The sequence below is a fragment of the Lepeophtheirus salmonis genome, unplaced genomic scaffold (genome assembly GCF_016086655.4).
Source record: "Lepeophtheirus salmonis unplaced genomic scaffold, UVic_Lsal_1.4 unplaced_contig_1351_pilon, whole genome shotgun sequence".
Taxonomy (NCBI): domain Eukaryota; kingdom Metazoa; phylum Arthropoda; class Copepoda; order Siphonostomatoida; family Caligidae; genus Lepeophtheirus; species Lepeophtheirus salmonis.
This window is the reverse complement of record NW_027290545.1, coordinates 125,436-145,252: the sequence shown is the minus strand read 5'-3', so window position 1 is coordinate 145,252 and position 19,817 is coordinate 125,436. Positions and strand designations below refer to the sequence as shown.

General features: G+C 43.5%; 2 long non-coding RNA genes across 2 annotated transcripts; both read right to left on the bottom strand.

The window, feature by feature from the left end:
* Window positions 1–3,151: 3,151 nt before the first annotated feature.
* Window positions 3,152–3,602, bottom strand: LOC121122722 (uncharacterized). The gene is made up of 3 exons (XR_005865843.2): window positions 3,411–3,602; window positions 3,297–3,348; window positions 3,152–3,228 (listed from the first exon to the last, which is right to left on the bottom strand). It is a non-coding gene; the product is annotated as an uncharacterized lncRNA (long non-coding RNA).
* Window positions 3,603–3,636: 34 nt separating this feature from the next.
* On the bottom strand, window positions 3,637–4,034 carry LOC139907461 (uncharacterized). The gene is made up of 2 exons (XR_011784127.1): window positions 3,753–4,034; window positions 3,637–3,693 (listed from the first exon to the last, which is right to left on the bottom strand). It is a non-coding gene; the product is annotated as an uncharacterized lncRNA (long non-coding RNA).
* Between the last annotated feature and the right edge of the window lie 15,783 nt (window positions 4,035–19,817).

Sequence of the window (19,817 nt, the reverse complement as noted above, 5' to 3'; positions counted from 1 at the left end):
AATTAGAAGAACATGCTTTAAGAGATTCACACGAAGTATGTAAAATGGTTTGTTTGCAGGATGAATATAATGTATCATGCACAGATTCATTATAGATGATGACAGGGGAGAGACGTATCATCAGATTCACTTGTCAATGTGTGAAGAGCCATAGTAGTGATGTTATTATCTACTATGCTAAGACCTAGATCTCAATAACATGAAATTATCCAATTATAGCTATTAAGCTTGTGGTCAGATATGTGACTTGATTCGAATAAACAGGTGCTTAAACACTACTGGGAGACCATTCAGAGTTAAGAGGGTAAGTTTTACAAACGTTTCAAGAAGTATGGAGAGTGATTTATATCTGGGATGAATACTAGAAACTATAAGCAGGTATAGGAAGTATGAGCAGTACAATTATAAATATAAGAGATCATGAGGTAACGCCTGGACTGGATGGCAATACTGTCCGAATCCATAGGCATGGGCGTATATTAAAGGGGTAGGAGGATAAGGGAAGGGGTAGAAGTAGGTGGGTAGGAATGGTATAGGAGGAGGAGGGTGGAGGGTATTAGGATGAGTATGAAACTTCAGATTCGTTGAGTTACCCTCACCCATAAGGACTGGCTTATGCTCACACTTACTTCCCCAATAAGCATGGCAGGGTCTATTCATTGGGAAGTACGAGCTCAGGGAGTCAGAGCGACTCCTCATGAATTTATTTTTGTCCTTGATTTGCTCCTGAGGAGCCTTCTTACAGGTCGATTTTCTCTTTTTGCGAAGATTATCAGGTAAGGGATGTGAGCCATCTCCTTTACTCCGGAAATCGTGGAACTTAGTTTTCTGGTCAGTTGAAACAGCCTCATCAAGGTCTACCTCAACGACTGACCACTCATGGCCGTTCCTGGCATAACATGATGACGTTGGGTCAGGACTATCTGGAGGCAGGGTAGCGTTGGATAATGGGGTGCAACCGGGAGCATCATGCTCCGTTTTGTATTCATTGACACGGCCATCATTTTACCCATTTTCGAGAGGAAGCCCCGGTGGTCCCTGGGACCAGGAGGACATCCATCCGGTACTGTTTTAGAGGCAGCCAGTTTTTCCTTACAGTCCCCACATGCCTTCTTAAAGCTGGGGATATGTTGGATGGTTAAACTGCTCCTCAAGGAATGGCTTCTGCTAATGGGGACATGCTCAGTTGTTCTGTTCAGTCGTCCACTATCAAGGTCGTCATCGGCACACTGAGGGGGTGAACCATTAGTGTCCTCATGTATTCCTCTGTCAGGAGGGCCAATCCACACACCCTCATTCACTGCATTTACACCTGTATCCCCCACGCTTTGAAACGATACATTCTGCGATTCAGGGGGTGTTAGCATCTTGGATATCTGGCATTTGGAGCCGTCCAGCTCCTGTGCCTTACTAGGGATATCATTGGAATCCTTACTCAATAGGATGAATCCGAGGCCATCTAGGAAGTCATCTAAGACCCGTCCATTTGGGTGCTGCTTCGTAAGCACATCCATGAGCCACTGGCTCATATCATGTGGGATTGGAGGGGGTAAGCTCTTTTCCTGAGACACATTCTTCTTTTTCTTTTTTGTGCCCTTAGACCTTTTCCCTACTCCCTCTTTTGTTGACGTTACTATGGTGAGTGATGTTATACTAGGGGAGCGAGTAAGGAGCCCATAGTACTCCTATTCGAGGGTGGATGAGTCTCTGGTGGTGTGAAATTTTGTTTCACCTCACATACCTTCTCAGAATCTAACATAAAATGTTCGTATGGTTCTTGATTCAGGGGCACATTCGTGGGCAGTAATGCCTCATCAATGACCTCACGTTCAAGCTCCTTTCTATCATGTTCGTCTCTGTATATGTCATATGGCAAATCGTTATGGTATGCAGCTTGATGGGCCTCGAGATCTTCTCTCATGTCAAAGAGATGGTCACATTGATGGCACATCATCGACTCACTTTCAGATTCAGAGCTTGAGTTCCCAATCGCAAACAATGGGGCCGCATATGAGTTATCCAAGCCCGTACGGGTCAGGTATTCTTCCTGGCACACATGAGGACACATGTATGTCCCATTCAATACCTACATTGATCCACTGTTCTCAGGGAAAGCAGTAATTAGGTTCCGGTTCACCGTCTTCTTCATACTCCATTTAGAGTGATATTATGGACTGAATAAGGGTATAAATTATATATAAAAGGCTACACTGACAAAGGAGAGGCTTACAGTCTGCTTCACTTGTTGCATTAAGAAGGCTTTTAAAATTATGATTAAAAAACCAATCCAAGGTAATTTTCTCAATTACTGTCACCTCGTTGGTTATTAGTAGGAAGACCGACTAAAGGGGTTTGGAGAGTGAATATTAATAATATGTTAACACAGGAGAGGCTTCTAGTCTGCTTCACTTGTTAATGTTTGAAAGGTCCCGTTTAGCAGTATAGCTAAAACGAAACAAAAAGGAAAACCTCAAGAAACTACAGGGCTGAGACCTGGAGCTTAAAGTAATAGAAATAACGTTATTATATTTATTATTTCAATGGTCCGATAAGGTTGGGTGATTATATTTGTTCCTTCAGACGATGAGCAGTGGTAAAAGGAAAGAGAGAAAAAGATAGAAAAACCATAAATTTCACCCCTACCCGGATTCGATCCCAGGCTCTTCGAGACAATTCTTACTTATAGTAATGTATAGAATGTGTCTGCCCGGGGGTAGGATTGGTCGGGGGTCCTCAAAAATTACTTTTTTAGAATCAGCATTAAATTGCGAAACTTTTGGTCCCATTCACAGCACTGTACGACCTGTTTGGCCCCCTCGATCCAACCGGTCGGGATAAAAATTCCTTGGAGTAGGATCAAAGGGGTATGTGAACGCAAGGAATTATTAATTTTTGAAAAAGGGTTAAAAAGTAAACCACTTTCAGGCACTATAGTTTGGTCTATGATCACCCCAGGCAATTGGTTGTGGAGGATCAATTTACTCGTTATAAATGTGTGGTTCGAATAAGGGGTAATAAGGGGTATGTACTTATTAACCCAAAAACTCAAAAGAACCCAATCACGTTTTGGGTACCCATAAGTATAATATCAAAGTGCCTTGTAGAGCAAAAAAGCCAGTAGTAAATGAAATGCTTTATCGAAGTAAAATATTTTCTTTATCTTGAAAAAATCACAAATTATATATTTGAAATAAAACGAGATTTAGAACATTGGTCTGATTTTCTTCCCTGCAAATAGAAATGTAATAAACATTATGATTTGTTTTAATTATTGGAAAATGAAGAAGATTACTTACCAATCAAGGGCTAGTTATAAATGGTATTATTAATGAAGAGTAAGGTTTATCCCTAAAAAAGGAAGGAATGTAGAAATGATTTGAAACAAACATATTATTATGAATTATACTTACTAGTGCTTTTGAACATTGAAGGTGAATTATTTTTTCCCTTAGAATGGAAATGTAGAAATGATTTGATAATTCCGAGCACCCAGTGGACTTAATTAAAGCCTCATAAGAATTTTGGAAATTCCAATCTCCCTTCTCCACGTTTTTATTCAATGTTTTATTGTTTGTTAATTGGCTATGACGTATATGTCTTGATTAATATAACTTATTTAACTACAGAATATATTTACACTCATATTTGAAATTGATTGGGAATGAGTTATGTTGATCCTGTCAGAGTAAATAACTAAAATATATAAACAACTTATTAATCTATTCTAATTAATGAAAAATTAAGGAGAGTACTTATCAACCCTATTTGGAATAAAGCTGTTAAAATGGCGTGAGCTAGTAGAAGTTATGTTTGGTGCTTCGGCATATGCAATTTATAGTTATCACTGATATTTATTGTAAATACTACTCATTGGGGGAAGAGGAAATTATTAGTTTATTATTTTTTCTTGTTACGTGATCCATAGTCATTTCAACTGTTTTCATTCATTTTCATAAGCTGACTCTACGTTTTTGAATATAAATTCAATGTAAATAAATAATAATAACCAATGGGCAACAAGAAAAATGTATTAGACTGTTGTTTTATTGTTTTTTTTTTTTTTTCCTTTTTGATAGTCGAGGTTGAGAGTTGATAATTGTTTATTTGCTCCTCATCAATATCTAATTTTTGTTTACTTTATATAATTATATTAAAAAATCAGATATACAGGAGTGTATGTATATACAATAGGGATAAATAAGCAGGCGGGGTCTATTCGTTGGAAAGTAGGAGTTCAGAGAGTCAGAGCGACTCCTAGTGAAATTATTACCCTTGATCTGCTCCTGAGGAGCATTCTTACGGGTAGATTTCTTCTTTTTCCGAACATAACCTGGTAAGGAATGTGAGCCAGTTCTGTTCGTCCGGTAGTCATGGAACTTTGTTTTCCGGTCGGTTGAGATTGCATCATCAAAGTCAACCTCAGTGACTGAGCCCTCCCAAACGTTCTGACACAAGATGATGACGTTGAGTTGGGACTAGAAGGAGGTGGGGTAATGGTAGATGATGGGGTGAAACCAGGAGCATCATGCTCCGTTTTGTCTCCATTATTATGGCTACCATTGATTACAGTTTTCACAGGAGGCCCCTGGTGGTCTCTGGGACCAGGAGGGCATTCGTCTGGTACTTTTTTAACAGCAGCAAGTCTCTCTTTACAATCCCCACAAGCCTTTTTAAAGCTGGGGATATGTTGGATGGTTAAGATGCTCCTTAATGATTGACTCTTCTTAATGGGGACATGTTCAACTGTTTTGTGTAGTTTCCCACCATCAAGGTTGTCCTCAGCACTCTGAGGGGGTGCTTCTTTATTGTCCTCAGGTATTCCTTTGTTAGGAGAGGCAACACACACACCCTCATTCATTGTATTCACATCTGTACACCCCAAGCTTTGAATCGATACATTTTGCGATTCAGGGGGTGTTAGCATGTTGGATAACTGGCATCCAGAGCTGTCCAGCATCTGTGCATCACCAGGGATGTCAGTGGAATCTTTACTTAATAATACGAATCCAAGACCATCCAGGAAGTCATCTAAGACCCCTCGTTCATTTGGGTGCTACCCCACAAGCACATCCATGAGCCATTGGCCTATTCCATATGGGTGTTGATTGGATCACATGATCAATCCACCTCTCTTCTTCAGTGATGTTCGTGTCATCCGTTTCACTTACTTCAGTCTCCTCCACTTGCATTAATTCCTCGACTGCTCTGAACTCCTTTGACAGAAGTTTAGCCTCAATAGACTCGACAGAACGGCTGTAGAATAGCTTCGCAAGATTCCAGGCTAGGTCTTTTTAGTCACCGTTGTGGCTTCTCTTGACGTCAACCATGGTATCTACCTCTAACTCCGTCCATGCTGAACCAAATTTAGTTGAGTTAGGATTTGGTGTGATGTCCGCACAGAGCTGTTCTACCTGCGCTTTACTGCTAGGCAAAGCTCTTCTCTTCTTGATGGTACCAATAAGGAGTTTATACGGGAGACGCTTCTGTATTTCCGCATTCATCACCCTAACAGAGTCTGCTCCATGCTGGATCAGGATCTCTTTTTCTAAATTGGCCATCATTTCTTGAGCTTCTGGGGTAAACGCCTGTTGCGCCTTCGATATTCTCCGACAGCTTGATCTCTTGACCTTGATCTCGTTCCATTCCTCAGGGTGCACTCTTTTTTGGTGTATTGACAAACCCCTTCTGGACTTGAAACTTCGAACATCCTCCTTACAAAGACACATACAAGCGTCTCTCCCCTAGTCCTAGGGCGACTACTTGTGTCTGATGCTTCGTCAGATTCAGTCACTGAATGTATTTGTATTTTGTTTAAGTATGAATATTCAGAGTCCTTACCCAAAGGCAGGTGCTCCTCAGACTCTTCGCTAGAAGAGGAATTTGGGGCTTTTTTGCGGGATCGACCCCCATCCGAGGCTTGGCTAATATTTTTCCTTTTCATATTTCATCTCTTCACTTTGACATTCAGAGCACTGGGCAGAAATCACATTGTGTCATCATTGCTCTCCAACCATCACAATGCTTTGTTTTAATTAGACAGTCGGATTCCCTTATCCGTGCCAGTTCTGAGTTGACTGTTAATTGATAGCCGAACATGAATATGCGCATCACTAATTAGATGACGAGGCATTTGGCTACCACACCGGATAACCTCTAACCAGTAAACTGGCCATGGGTTAACCTCTACAAGAGTTGTTCTTATGGAGGCCCTTGTTGCCTCCCCAAATTTATATACCGATCGTTGAATGACCGGACATACTGCCATAGCCTAAAAAGGCTATGATTATGAACTTCGCATTCGGGACGAGGTTGACCGGTTAAAGTCAATACTCGAACCTAGATTTACTATCTAAGCTGGTACCTCACCCTCAGGATTTTGTTGGAAAACCCAACGGGGAAAAACGCCCTGTTCAGATCAGGACTAAAACCCCTGTAACAAACCACCCTAAGTTCATCGGACTAAAATGACTTCGGATCTTTGCTACTTGTTTAGTTAATTGGTTTTACATGCTTTTGCTTATTTTTGCATGATAAGTGCACCTGGTATCAGATGCGGCTAGACTTCTCTGTCCGGCCTGCTCTTTTCTGTTCTCCAGATTTTGAAGGTGCCTTCTAGGGTGCGCATTTGGATGATGCTTAGCTCTATAGGCTTCAATCCAAGCACTCTTCTAGCATCTTTAAATGATCGTTCTGACCAAACACCACGCCAATTAATTACCATGGGTACTATTTCACAAGATGCACTATCCTCCAACTCGAAGGTTTTTCGTGCATATTGCAATAAGTCCTCATTGGCATACTTGGCCCGTTTTTCAACGTGAGCCGCAGTGAGATCTCGATCATCTGAGATGATTGTTGGGTCAATGATGACCACCCTTTTATCTTTTGAGGCTAGGATGTCTGGCTTCTGCAACCGATTCTTTGTATTTGTATACTGAATTTCGGTCTTTACCTTCCACCCCTTTGCCTGCAATCGACTAGTCACATAGCCAACTACGTTGTCATGGCGGATTATTCTTACCCCTCCTGCTCTTGGACAAGTTTGAACGATATGAGCAAGGTTTTTCACGCAGTCCCGACAAGTTTCACACTTATTGTTCAATCCGGGTATTCCTTGCCGAGTAATTTTCGACTTAACGGAAAGACTCGCGCATTGAACTTGAACACACCTCCTTAGAGATGTATCTGTGATCTTCAAGTGGTCCTGATGTAAGTAGGAGCCGACATGGACACCTTGCTTACAGGACTTCAGCCCTTTTGTGTCAACCTTGTCATAAAGTTCCTTTGCCTTTTGACTGGAGTATTGGCTTTGAGACTTGCACTCAACACCATAAACTGTCGGGGGTTTCAGGCTGAGCATCCTCCTCACAGAAGTGCTCGCTAGCCTAACACTCGGGTCAGGGGAATTTTCCAACTTTTCCTTCCTATCATTTCTTAACAGAATAATCTGATCTGCCAGGTTTTGGATCCCCAAACCACCGGACGCTATCTTTGCGTTTATGAAAGCTGTAGGGGTGTCATGGAAGAGTTCTAAGTTCACACGAACGAATATCTCAACCTCCCTATCTATCTTAGATAGGTAGCCTTTGGTGTATAGTCCACGAACAAGCTGATATTGGTACCTTGGTAAGACATATTGCCTCAAGACAATAAGCTTTTGGTACAGCAAAAGACAGGAGTTGTTAATATTCTCGAGACATCTTTTGATGTCTCCTAACACATCTGCCTTTGCATACCCTTCATGGGTGACCTTTAATCCAAGATACTTATATGCAGTTTTCATGTTGACTGTAGGCACTTCAACCCCATTCATCGTTGCAAAAGGCTCTTTTACAACAAAGAATTCTTTCCTTCCCGGATTTGTTTGCAAGTTAAGAGTACTGGACTTCAGTGCATTTGGTAATAAGCCAACCTTTGCAGCAGATTCAATGAACCTGTTTAACTGAGTTTGCAGTTTTTCCGGGGAATCAGCTAAAAGAACAGCGTCATCAGCATAGAGCATACATCCAATTGGATGCCTCCCGCCTAGCTTGTAATTTATAGACTCATCAAGATCCGAAATCACCCAGTCTAAGACCAAGTTAAATAACAGACCACTTAATGGATCCCCTTGCAATATGCCACTTTGTACTCTGCACTCCGCACCACTCTTCACCATCACAACAGCATTCTCGTACACATATTTCACATATTCGATTAACGCTCCTGGTGCACCAGATCTCTTCAGCCCGTTCATCAGGGATTCGTGACTAATTGAGTCAAATGCCTTGCTGAAATCAACAAACGCAATGCTCAGCGGTCTTATTGAAGTTCTGGCGTCTTCCAGGACTCCCTGCAAAACACAAAGGTTTTCGGAAGTACCATCGACTGATCTATATGCTTTTTGATAAGCTGGCGCTGGTAGGGCCATCATGCGTTTTGCGAGTAGCCTATGAAAGGTCCTTGTTATCATTGAAGTGACCGTTATTGGCCGGTAGTCCTTTGCCACCGCCGGGTTCTCCTTCTTTGGGATAAGTGTGACCTTACCGACTAAGAGTTCGTGATCAATTTTCCGTTCAGTAATGAACTTATTGATCCACCTCGTTAGGGAAGTTATATCTAGCTTCTTGATATCACTCAGAGTTATTCCATCAGGTCCGGGTGAAGTATTATCTTTCGGGATTGCTGCTCGCACCTCCTCTATGGTGGCCTCATTCATGAGGTCCTCCATGGGGTCGTTTATCACAACAGGGTCCCTACCATCCTTAACAGATGGCGCAAGAAATACATCTTCCCATTCCTTCAGTACTTCCTCTGGTGGGGGCTTTGCCACCTCAAGAACTGATTTCCTTCAAGGATCCTTCGAACCAATTTGGCTCTGTCCTTCACCCAACCTCTTTGTGTCGAAGCAAATATTGCTTTCCGATTTCTAGGATTTAAACCTTTCTTGGGCTTTTTACCAACAACGTCCTCCGCCTTCCTGAGCAGTGCCTCTTTGTAAGAAGCTTTGGCCGCAGGTTTGACGTTTCTTTCCCTGACTGTATCCTTCACCTCTTCTAGTGCTGCAAACCGATTCATGCAATGGACTGGGCACTGGCTGCACTCGCGTGTCTTACGTCCAGTTTTGGGTGGGGGGGCTTTCTGCCCTCTCACCTTCTCCCAACCATTTACACTCCTCAATTGTCTGTCACTAGGATTAGGTTTCAGAATACTTATGGGTTTGTTTCGTCGCCCCATTTTTGCCTTTGCAAACTTATGAGGCTTCTCTGGCATCTGGACATGCTGAACGAACTTTTGCCTTGGCTTCAGAGTGCTTCTTCGATTCGAAGGCCTTTCCACTGGCCAGTCTCTCCTATCATTACCGAAGCGTTGCGCATTAGACTTCACTTCATACCTACCACCATGAGTCGTCCTCGGACTTCTTTTGGGATTCATTCCCTTCTCACTGATGGGTCTTAGGCCAGACCTTGCTAGGGCCTGTAATGTGGAGTTGATCTTGGCCAGAGCACGATCCATGCGCACCTCAAGTGCCCGGATACGATCGATTGCTCCTCTCTCAACCTTAGCCTTAGTTCGGCTCGTCTTACTGGTGTCTTTTATTGGTTCTTTGACTCTATTTTTGATCACCTCTTTATTTTTATTTTTGTTTCTTCTACTATTTCTGCCCGCCATCTTCTTTTCCCCTGTTTTTGTCGTTATTTCACAGCTCTTGTGGGTGTCTTCATCAAGGGAAGATCTCAGCCTACAGCCTCTAACCCACGTTTTAACCGATTCATTTAGACACTCTTGGTCTGACATTTCGAGCATGCTGCTCTCACAGGAGGGAATATTGGAAGCAATTTCCATAAGATCCACTTCATTCAGCTCACCTTCTTCAGAAGATGCCCTGGGATCATGACTTGCCAATAGATTTTCAGGGAGCTCACACTCCACCAAGACTTGTTCCGTCTGGCTCGCCGTGCTAACAGCACTTTTGGACTTTGGAGAGGGTGTTTGTAGAGGAAGGGTTTCCACAGTTGGTCTGAGTAACTTCAACCCTGCTCTTGGATTACTCTCCAAGAGATCCAGGGAGTCATCAGCCGACCTGCTTCGTTTTTTCCCTTTCATTGCACTCCTACTCTCTGTCCTAGCGACTGAGGTTCTATCTTCTGCCAAGACCTTCTTGGCATTGGGTGTTGATTGGATCACTTGATCTATCCACCTCTCTTCTGCTGTCAAGTTCACTTCATCAGTTTCACTTATTTCATTATCATCCTCTTGCATTACCTCTGCACTTTCTCTGAACCCCTTTACTGTCAGGAGCTTAGTCTCAACAGACTCAACAGAGCGGCCATAAAGCAATTTTGCAAGATTCCAGGCTAGGTCTTTTCTTTTTCCGTTGTAGCACTTCATAGCATCTACCATTATCTCAACCTCTGACTTAGTCCATGTATGACTAAATTTAGTTGATTTAGGGTTTATTATGATGTCTGCACAGAGCTGTTCTACCCGTGCTTTGCTCTCAGGCAAAAGTCTTCGCTTCTTAATGGTACCAAGAAGAAGCTTATACGGGAGACGCTTCTGAATTTCTGCATTCATCACCTTAACCGAGTCTGATCCATGCTGGATCAAGATCTCTCTCTCTAAATTTGCCATCATTTCCTTCGCTTCTGGGGTAAATGGGTGCGCTTTTGCTTTTCGTCTGCATGAAGATCTTTTTACCTTAATCTCATTCCATTCTTCGGGGTGCGCTCTCAACATGTGCATTGATAGCCCCCTTTCGGAATTGAAACTTTCACTACCCTTCTCACACAAGCCACAAACATGCGTCTTTCCCCTAGTCCTAGGGCGACTACTCATGGCAAATGGTTCATCAGGTTCGGTATCTGAATGTATATTAATTTTGTTCAAGTATGAATACTCAGAGCCCCTACCCGGAGGCAGGTACTCCTCAGACTCTTCGCTAGAAGAGGAATTTGGGGTTCCCTCTTTACGGGATCGACCCCCATCCGAGGCACATTTTATATCTTTACTTTTCATATTTATTCATGCTTTTACTCCCGCCATTGCCTGTGCCTGATCGAATTAAATTTCACTATAAAATTCTTTGGGGTATTCATGACACTGGGCAGGAGACACACTTGTAATAGCCCCGAGGCTATGTCAATGTTCTATGCTCACATTAAGTGTTTGTAGTTGAGTCATAGTTACTCCTGCCGTTTACCCGCGCTTGGGTGAATCTCTTCACTTTGACATTCAGAGCACTGGGCATAAATCACATTGTGTCATCATTGCTCTCCAACCATCACAATGCTTTGTTTTAATTAGACAGTCGGATTCCCCTTATCCGTGCCAGTTCTGAGTTGACTGTTAATTGATAGCCGAACATGAATATGCGCGTCACTAATTAGATGACGAGGCATTTGGCTACTAATGAGTGATATAGGAACAAAAACAGGAACGAGAATCACAACTGTTCTGTCCTTTAAATTATTAATACATTTTCGTTAAAAAATTATCACCTGTACGGTGATAACCCTGCCCAGTATTCAGAAGCACTGGGTCTCAAGCCCTTGCAATCATTGTTGTTACAGTGCCACACAGTGCACTCTATGTTTTGTATAGCCCCACCACGGGCTGTCATTCTCGAACCTGTTCTCCCTCCCAATTCCCCCAAACATTTATTGACATAAAATACACACATTACATAAGAAAAATAACTTTGCCGAGCATTACCCCATACATAATACATAAAGGTAAAACACGAACACGAAATTATCGAAAGTAATATAAATATATACAACAACAAAGAATTAGGCAAATGAGAGGCGACCACATTTAAAAGACCTGGTATGCAAAGGTGGCCTTGGAGTTTGGTAAGAGAGGAAGTAAGAGGTATTAATATATTTACACGTTGTAAAGGTATGAGAATGTGTTTTCCATATCCGAGTGTTGAGATATGCATTAGTGTATGCATATACAATAGAGACTATGGTTCACATTAGGTAAGTCAGAGTCCGAGATATAACGTTATTAATATACAAAGGTTATACCTCATACAGGACATATTATTATATACATACATTAAACAAGGCAGTTGCTCGGCAACATAATACACACATTAATAAATAATTAAATGTAGACATCACTAAATATACATAATACACTTAATAGATGTCGGCATTCGCTTCAGGAAGGATGCAGCACTATTAAGTGGTTAAGTATCTCCCATGAGAAAAGTAAAATGAAGGAGACACTTAGATAGGTTTGCCACATGAAGTCCATGATTAAACCCGAGGGTAGGGAAAGGAAATTGTCCAGGGCATTGATATAAAGCATGCCATAGGCGATCCATGAGGAAGAGGAAGTGGTACTTGGCACTTATGGCTCTGACCGTTACCATTGGTCCACATCCGTAGGGTTCAGATTCTTACATACACTCATACATAGGTTATCGAGATGAGAGTAGGATATACACCCTCAGCCTATAAATAGAAGAAGAGTGCAAATCTTAGGGTTTTATAGAGGTAAAAGGATGGGGTAGGAGTATGGTTTTGGGGTGTGTGGGTAAGGTTGTAGTCATACACAGGCTAAGTAAACCCCTGACACCGCAGTAATGCTACATCCATTACAATGAAGTCATGTGAGAGTCATCATATATGGGGGGGGGTTATATATTATTTACTTATTAGAATACATTACATGTGTATGTTAGAAAGGTATTGAAGGATGAAAAAGGAACAAAAAGAAAAGGAAAAAGCAAAAAAAGAAACACATCACGAAAACGCCCAATTGTAACAGGGTGGACAAATACGTCGACTCAAGATTACAGTGTAGGAGCAAAGCATACCTCAGAATCAGAACAGTATAAAATGGGGATAATCATGGCCTTCTGACGTATGGGATTCCTCACCTGTGGGCGGCCTCATAGTCAGGCGACCATGACCTAAATATATGGTACCCACACGAGAGGATCCTGAGCTGTATGAACTGGATATATGAAGAGGGCATCCCTAATGTCTCACTCAAGGAAACGTATGAGTTTTTGGAGATTACCCCCCTCCAGTTGGCTACTATCGGTAGCACAGACAGTTGAACCTCAGTGCTCAACTCGAGATGGGACCTTATAGCATTAATAGCTTCTGGGGACCCATATTTTTGAGATTTCAGCAGTTCATAGTCGGTAAGGATTCCCTGGTCACTCACGATTGTAGGGTCGATAATATACCCAACATTGTTTTTAATGGCAACCATATCGGGCTTTATTGTTGTATTTTCAAAGGGGATAACACTCCCCTCAATCACAACGAAACCCCTTTTAACAAGTGACTTTGACACCATGGATTGTATGGCGTCATGCCGACCTGTGCGTAGGTTACCCGTCTTTATGCACCCCTGCAGGACATGTCCCAAGTTACATATTATCCCTGGGCAGGACATGTCCCAAGTTACATATTATCCCTGGGCAGGACGGGCAGTAGTTGCTGTCATTAAATTGGGTAAACCTGGCTGCCTTACTCTTAGTCTTTACTGACCCAGCCATGATCTGAACTGCAGATTGGAACTGAAAATCAGAGACTTTTTTCCGGTAGGACCAGAGGAACCCAAAGTTCTTCATTCCCTGGGCAGCAGACGCCAATCCCCTTGTATCCACATGGGAGGCAAGGTTTTCAGCATAGAGCTTATCGAGGGTAGAATGCTGATGCAGCTGACATCCTCTCACAATAACACGTTTGCAGGTATATTGTGCTGGATTTAACTGCAATATTGCTTTTATGACAGGGTCGTTTGACCGGTTCAAGGCCTGAATCCGCAAATTCTTTGCCAAGATCGCTCTTGGCACAAATTCAAAGATCCCGAGCCCCCATCAGCAATTTTTGCATGGAAAAAATCGGTAGGTGTATCATGGAAAAGACCAGTCCATTCCCTTACTGCTTTTCGTATCTCCACATCTATCACTTTGCAATCACCTTGAGACACCTTTCCCCTCACAATCTCAAAAGTGAGTTTGGAGGTCAGGTGGTCCCTCAGGATTATATATTTATGGAATGATGCTATAGGAGCAGTCCTTAAACGGTTAAGCATCATCACGGCCTTTTTAGAAGGGGACGATCTTAACAACCCGTCAGAGGAGAAATTAAGCCCAAGGTACTTATACAAGTCGCCTGATTTCAGTTGGGGCATACAAGTATTCCCCACCTTAATCGTGGACTCAAGGTCAACCACAAAACGTTTTTGGTTCCGCAGCCCCTTTATTGTAAGGCTGGCGCATTTGGCTGCATTGGGTGTTAAATTAACACGAGCAGCAGCAGCAATGTAGGAGTTTACCGATGCCTGTAAACCATTATTGTCAGAGGATATCAGGACAATGTCATCGGCAAATAGCAAGCACGACAACACAGCTCCATTCAACCGAAATGGACTCTGGAAAACCATATCCTCCAAGACCATATCAATGACCAGATTAAATACTAATCCGGGGATCAGATCGCCCTGGAGGATACCTGAACCAAAACCCACTTCAGTCAAGTTATTGAACTCTGTCCGAGCATGCAACAGGACGTATGACAGATATTTGGTAATCTCATGTGGAACCCCAGCCTTGGTGAGTGCACGCGCGATTGACTGGTGGTTCACAGAGTCAAAGGCCTTCCTTATGTCGAGGAAGGCCAAAGAGATGGACTCAAAAGACCTCTTGGAATGCCGGATGACCTCATCAAGCACAAAGGTGTTTTCAGAGATGCCATCGACTTTCCTGAAGCCCTTCTGGACCCTATTGTAAGGGACAATCCTCAACCTCTTCTCAAGAATCCTGTGGAGGACTCGAGTTATATGAGGGAGGACTGTTAAGGGTCTATAATCAGACCATGCTGTAGGGGTGGGTACTTTTGGTATGAACGTCGTTTTTGCTTTTAGCAAGACGTCAGGCAAAGTACCTGTGAGTAATGCACTGTTGAATACTGAAGTAAGCCACACTTTGTCCAGCTTTTGCATGGCTGTGCCTTTCCAGCAGAGGGGGTCCTTACCCGCTTTTTTTGATGGCAGTGCTTTGTAACTTCATCAACTGTGATGGGGGCAAGCAATGAAACATGCACCTGAGAAGGTTCAGGGACAGTACGTTCATTGCTTTTTGAGGGTTGCTCAAAGTAAGACTTCCAGGGTGCAGCAAACACAGCTGGCATCCTTTTATTATCTTCAAGGGGGTCACCTTGGAGAATGGCCCTAGTGTCCCTGGGGAAATCCTGGCTCAAGCACTTTGCAAAAGTTGACTTTGCAGTTGAGGAGGGTGTTATCCGCCTAGGTCGGTCATTAGGGGCCCTATTCTTGATCAACCCAACCATGGACTCCACAATAACCTTCAGTAGGTCATTGAGTCGAGGTCCAGGATGCTGGATTAATAGCTGAGACAGGCTACTAATGAGAGAATTGGTTATCGGCTTCCTATACTCCCGTCTTAACAGCTTATAGCCAGGCAGTGATAGGGATCTAGGGATAGTGGACGTAGTTCGGTAGTTTAGCCTCTGATGGAGGTTAGTCACTACATCACTGTTTCTTGTTTTTAAGCTAGACTGTAACCTGTCCTTCAGATAGCTTGAGAAGCGTCCACAGGCAAAGGGTAAATATAGAGGGTTAGTCTGTACCCAAGATCTTACATCGGGGCATCCGTAAGTAGTCGTTCTCTGTAGGATAGATAGAGTACCCAGGTGTCTTTTGATCATTCTATCCTTTGCATTGTCCTCACTAGCTGGAGGGGCAGAGGGAGGGACAATAGTCTGTGGAGATGTAGTATTGATATTGTTATTATTAGTATGGGCATTATTTATTACAACGTGCTGACAGACACCCTGACTCTCAAGCTCAGACATAATCTGGGGTGGGTCATGGGGGTACTGACTGCAGCACGAAGTAATAACATGGCCTGTGCTCTAGCAGCCCGGTTAGAGGAGGCAAGGTTGGCTTGCTCTAGCTCTCCCATGGCTGTATCAGGAGTAAGGTCGTGGGTGGTGTCGGCTGCCTAATGGTAGCTTCAGTACGTCTACGACCTTGTGTAGGCATCCGGTTTAGTGGAACGCCCATGGCCCTAGTGAGGTTATCCATCATTTGGGCATGATCATGGGGTGCCAACAACGGTTGTGGTTGGGTGTGTCCTTGAGGGACCGGGGAGTCATTAGAGGCAGAGCAGGGGGTAAGGGTTGTGTGTATATTATTATTATTAATAATATTCCCTCCCGAGCTCAATTTTGGGACTGTTACAGGCCTTTCCTCGGCCTCAATCGGTCAGTTCAGTTCCCATCTATGTCTTGCGTTGCAATTCGGAGTAGACATTTCAGCAAGACGTGTCGGTGCGGTTGTACCTTCAATCCACATCGATTCCTTGGGCACGGGAGAAGTCTCTAAGTCAATCACCTCTGTAGGCTCCTAAGGAGCAACTAGCGAATCGGTCGCAGACACAGAAGTATCTGTGGTGATGTTGACAAGACGAGAGCTGGCATTGGAGTCACTTGACACCTCAGTAGTGGTATTATCAAGTCGTCTCCGAGTTGAAATCACTGCCTTTAGTTTTCGTACAAGGTCAGGATTTTGAAGCCGTTTTAGTACAGATTTACGAGGACGGTACAAGAACCTCATACAAACATGATCACTCATGCTGTCATCACTTCTGTCAGGGTAGGTCTGAGCGAATTCTACTGCTGTGCTTGTTAGAAGTTCGATCTCAGTTTTGAGCCATCTATTCACAAAGCTGATACTGGTACCTGGGTAAGACATACTGCTGCAAGACAATAATCTTTTGGTACAGCAGCAGACCAGAATCGTTGATATTATTGAGACATCTTTTGACATCTCCCAACACATCCGTCTGTGCAAACCCTTCATGGGTGACTTTTAACCCAAGATACTTGTATGCAACTGTCACGCTAACTGTAGGCACTTCAACCCCATTCATCGTTGCAAAGGGTTCCTTCACAACAAAGAATTCTTTTCTTCCCGGATTTGTTTGTATATTTAGAGTACTTGACTTCAGCGCGTTCGGTAATAAGCCAACCTTCGCAGCAGATTCAATGAACCTGTTTAACTGAGTTTGCAGTTTTTCCGGGAATCAGCTAAAAGAACAGCGTCATCAGCATAGAGCATACACCCAATTGGATGCCTCCCGCCTAGCTTGTAATTAATAGACTCATCGAGATCTGAAATCACCCAGTCTAAGACCAAGTTAAATAACAGACCACTTAATGGATCCCCTTGCAATATGCCACTTTGTACTCTGCACTCCGCACCTCTCTTCACCCTCACAGCAGCATTCTCGTAAACATATTTCACATAATCGATTAACGCTCCTGGTGCACCAGATCTCTTCAGCCTGTTCATCAGGGATTCATGACTAATTGAGTCGAATGCTTTGCTGAAATCAACAAATGCAATGCTCAGCGGTCTTATTGAACTTCTGGTGTCTTCCAGGACTCCCTGCAAAACGCAAAGGTTTTCGGAAGTACCATCGACTGATCTATATGCTTTTTGATAAGCTGGCGACGGTAGGGCCATCATGCGTTTAGCGAGTAGTCTATGAAAGGTCCTCGTTATCATGGAAGTGACCGTTATTGGGCGGTAGTCGTCGGGTTAGCCTTCTTTGGAATAAGTGTGACCTTACTGACTAAGAGTTCGCGATCAATTTTCCGTTCAGTTATGAACTTATTGATCCACCTTGTTAGGGAAGTTATGTCAAGTTTCTTAATATCACTCAGAGTAATACCATCAGGTCCGGGTGATGTATTATCTTTCGGGATTGCTGCTCGTACCTCCTATATGGTGGCCTCATTCATGAGGCCCTCCATGGGGTCGATTATTGCAACAGGGTCCCTGCCATCCTCAACAGATGGCGCACGAAATACACTTTCCCATTCCGTCAGTACTTCCTCTGGTGGGGGCTTTGCCTCCTCAAGAACTGATTTTCCTTCGAGGATCTTCTGAACCAACTTGGTCCGATCCTTCACCCAACCTCTTTGCGTTGAAGCATAAACTGCTTTCTGATTTTGAAGATTTACACCTTTCTTAGGCTTTTTACCAACAATGTCCTCTGCCTTTTTGAGCAGTGCCTGTTTGTAAGAAGCTTTAGCTGCAGGTTCGACAATGCATTCCCTGGCTGTCACCATTGTATCCCTTACCTCTTCTAGTGCTGCAAACCGATTCATGCAATGGACTGGGCACTGGCTGCACTCACGTGTCTTATGTCCAGATTTGGGTGGGGGGTCTTTCTGCCCTCTCACCTTCTCCCAACCATTTACACTCCTCAATTGTCTGTCACTAGGTCTTGGCTTCGGAATAACTACGGGTTTATTACACCGCCCCCTTTTTACCTCTGCAAACTTACCAGACTTCTCTTGCATCTGGACATGCTGAACGAACTTTTGCCTCGGCTTCAGAGTGCTTCTTCGAATCGAAGGCCTTTCCACTGGCAAGTCCCTCCTATCATTACCGAAGCGTTGCGCGTCAAACTTCACTTCATACCTACCACCATGAGTCGTCCTCAGACTTCTTCTGGGATTCATTCCCTTCTCACTGATGGGTCTTAGGCCAGACCTTGCTAGGGCCTGTAATGTGGAGGTGATCTTGGCCAGAGCACGATCCATGCGCACCTCAAGTGCCCGGATACGATCCATTGCTCCTCTCTCAACCTTAGCCTTTTTTGTTCGGCTCGTCTTACTGGTGTCTTTCTTTAGTTCTTTAACTTTATTTTCGATCACCTTTTTCTTTTTGTTCTTATTCTTCCTTTTCTTGTTGCCCGCCTTCTTATTTGCCCCTGTATGCGATACAATCCTTGCCCTCATTTCACAGCCCTTGTGGGTGTCTTCTTCAATGGAAGATCTCAGCCTACAGCCTCTTACCCATGTGTTAACTGATTCATTTAAACACTCATGCTCAGACATTCCGAGCATACTGCTCTCACAGGAGGGAACATTGGATGCAATTTCCATAAGATCCGCTTCAGACAGCTCACCTTCTTCAGAAGATGCCTTGGGGTCCTGACTTGCAAATAGTGTTTCAGGGAGATCACACTCCACCAAGACTTGTTCAGTCTGGCTTGCAGTGCTAACAGCACTTTTGGACTTCGGAGAAGGGGTTTGTAGAGGAAGGGTTTCCACAGCTGGTCTGAATAACTTTAACCCTGCTCTTGGATTATCATCCAAAAGATCCAGGGAGTCATCAGCCGACCTGCTTCGTTTTTTCCCTATCTTTTCACTCCTACTCTTCGTCCTTGCGACGGAGTCTCTATTTTCTGCCAAGACCTTCTTAGCATTGGGTGTTGATTGGATCACATGATCAATCCACCTCTCTTCTGCAGTTAAGTTCACGTCATCCGTTTCACTTACTTCAGTCTCATCCACTTGCATTACTTCCTTGACCGCTCCGAACTCCTTTGTCAGAAGTTTAGCCTCAATAGACTCGACAGAACAGCCGTAGAATAGCTTCGCAAGATTCCAGGCTAGGTCTTTTTGGTCACCGTTGTAGCTTCTCATAGCGTCAACCATGGTTTCTACCTCTAACTCAGTCCATGCATAACTAAATTTAGTTGAGTTAGGATTTGGTGTGATGTCCACACAGAGCTGTTCTACCCGCGCTTTGCTCTCAGGCAAAGCTCTTCTCTTCTTGATGGTACCAATAAGGAGTTTATACGGGAGACGCTTCTGTATTTCTGCGTTCATCAACCTAACACAGTCTGCTCCATGCTGGATCAGGATCTCTTTTTCTAAATTTGCCATCATTTCCCGAGCTTCTGGGGTAAACGGTTGCGTTCTTGGTGCTTTCCGAAAGCATGATCTTTTAACCTTGATCTCATTCCATTCCTCGGGGTGCGCACTTTT